Below are 3003 nucleotides of genomic sequence, written 5' to 3'. Positions count from 1 at the left end.
GATCTGGCTTTAAGTCGATTCGATAACAATGGCGAAAACGGGCGGATTTCTCAGGTTTTTACTACATATGAACACTTTTCACATTCTCCCATTCAACTGGGCTGCTAGTCCTCCTTTCATGCAGAATCTTAAGGTCCTAGCTCATGTCCAAGGCATCAAAGCCAGCTAAAAAGTCAATATTCGATACCTAAAACTTGAATATTACTACTCCTTACTGGCTATCACATCAACTTAGAAGCTTCATCTCTGTTCTACTATGGTGCTTTTAGTGTATCCGCATACTGCAGCACGCGACATAGCTTTGCAGACGATAAGTACAACCGTTTCAGAGAGAAGAGCGGCCAATGTGACGATCTGGCTTTAAGGCGATGCGATAACAAATGACGAAAACGGACGGATTTCTCATTTTTTTACTACATATGACCACTATTCACATTCTCCCATGCATCTCGGCTGCTAGTTTTCTTTTCATGCTGAATCATAAGGTCCTAGCTCATGTCCAAGGCACAAAAGCCAGCTAAAAAGTCAATAATCGATACCTAAAACTTGAATTGTACTGCTTCTTACTGGCTATTACATCAACTTAGAAGCTTAATCTGTGTTCTACTATGGTGCTTTTAGTGTCTCCGCATACCGCAGCACGCGACATAGCTTTGCAGACGATAAGTACAACCGTTTCAGAGAGAAGAGCGGCCAATGTGACGCACTGCTTTAAGTCGATTCGATAATAAATTACGAAAACGGACGGATTTCTCAGGTTTTTACTACATATGAACACTTTTCGCATCCTCCCGTGCAACTCGGCTGCTAGTCCTCCTTTCATGCAGAATCTTAAGGTCCTAGCCCATGTCCAAGGCACCAAAGGCTGCTAAAAAGTCAATATTCGATACCTAAAACTTGAATTGTACTACTCCTTACTGGCTATTACATCAACTTAGAAGCTTCATCTGTGTGTCCACTATTGTGCTTTTTGTGTCTCGGAATACCGCAGCACGCGACATAGCTTTGCAAACGATAAGTACAACCGTTTCATAGAGAAGAGCGGCCAATGTGACGATCTGGCTTTAAGTCGATTCGGTAACAAATGACGAAAACGAACGAATTTCTCAGGTATTTACTACAGATGAACACTTTTCACATTCTCCCATGCAACTCGGCTGCTAGTCCTCCTTTCATGCAGAATCTTAAGGACCTATCTCATGTCCAAGGCACCAAAGCCAGCTAAAAGTCAATAATCGATACCTAAACCTTGAATTGTACTACTTCTTACTGGCTATTACGTCAACTTAGAAGCTTCATCTGTGTTCCACTATGGTGATTTTAGTATATCCGCATACCGCAGCATGCGACATAGCTTTGCAAACGATAAGTACAACCGTTTCAGAGAGAAGAGCGGCCAATGTGACGATCTGGCTTTAAGTCGATTCTATAACAAATGACGAAAATGGACGGATTTCTCAGGTTTTTACTACATATGAACACTTTTCACAAACTCCCGTGCAAAGCGGCTGCTAGTCCTCCTTTCATGCAGAATCTTAAGGTCCTAGCTCATGTCCAAGGCACAAAATCCAGCTAGGAAGTCAATAATCGATACCTAAAACTTGAATTGTACTACTTCTCACTGGCTATCACATCAACTTAGAAGCTTCATCTGTGTTCTACTATGTTAATTTTAGTGTCACCGCATACAGCAGCACGCGACATAGCTTTACAGACGATAAGTACAACCGTTTCAGAGAGAAGAGCAGCCAATGTGACGATCTGGCTTCAAGTTGATTCGATAACAAATGACGAAAACGGACGGATTTCTGAGGTTTTTACTACATATGAACACTTTTCACATTCTCCCATTCAACTCGGCTGCTAGTCCTCCTTTCGTGCAGAATCTTAAGGACATAGCTCATGTCCAAGGCACCAAAGCCAGCTAAAAAGTCAATAATCGATAGCTAAAACTTGAATTGTACTACTTCTTACTGGCTATTACATCAACTTAGAAGCTTCATCTGTGTTCCACTATGGTGATTTTAGTGTCTTCGCATACCGCAGCACGCGACATAGCTTTGCAGACGATAAGTACAACCGTTTCAGAGAGAAGAGGGGCCAATGTGACGATCAGGCTATAAGTCGATTCGATAACAAATGACGAAAATGGTCGGATATCTCAGGTTTTTACTACATATGAACACTTTTCACATACTCCCGTGCAACGCGGCTGCTAGTCCTCCTTTCATGCAGAATCTTAAGGTCCTAGCTCATGTCCAAGGCACCAAAGCTAGCTTAAAAGTCAATAATCGATACCTAAAACTTGAATTGGACTACTTCTTACTGGCTATTACATCAACTTAGAAGCTTCATCTGTGTTCTACTATGGTGCTTTTAGTGTCTCCGCATACCGCAGCACGCGACATAGCTTTGCAGACGATAAGTACAACCGTTTCACATAGAAGAGCGGCCAATGTGACGATCTTGCTTCAAGTCGATTCGATAACAAATGACGAAAACGGACGGATTTCTCAGGTTTTTACTACATATGAACACTCTTTACATACTCCCGTGCAACGCGGGTGCTAGTCCTCCTTTCATGCAGAATCTTAAGGTCCTAGCTCATGTCCAAGGCACCAAAGTCAGCTAAAAAGTCAATAATCGATACCTAAATCTTGAATTGTACTACTTCTTACTGGCTATTACATCAACTTAGAAGCTTCATCTGTGTTCTACTATGGTGCTTTTAGTGTCTACGCATACCGCAGCACGCGACATAGCTTTGCAGACGATAAGTACAACCGTTTCAGAGAGAAGTGCGGCCAATGTGACGATCTGGCTTTAAGTCGATTCCATAACAAATTACTAAAACGGACGGATTTCTCAGGTTTTTACTACATATGAACACTTTTCACATTCTCCCTTGCAACTCGGCAGCTAGTCCTCCTTTCATGCAGAATCGTAAGGTCCTAGCTCATGTCCAAGTCACCAACGCCAGCTAAAAAGTCAATAATCGATACC

The sequence above is a fragment of the Schistocerca gregaria genome, unplaced genomic scaffold, assembly GCF_023897955.1.
Source record: "Schistocerca gregaria isolate iqSchGreg1 unplaced genomic scaffold, iqSchGreg1.2 ptg000386l, whole genome shotgun sequence".
Lineage (NCBI taxonomy): Eukaryota > Metazoa > Arthropoda > Insecta > Orthoptera > Acrididae > Schistocerca > Schistocerca gregaria.
Note: the sequence above shows the minus strand (reverse complement) of the source record.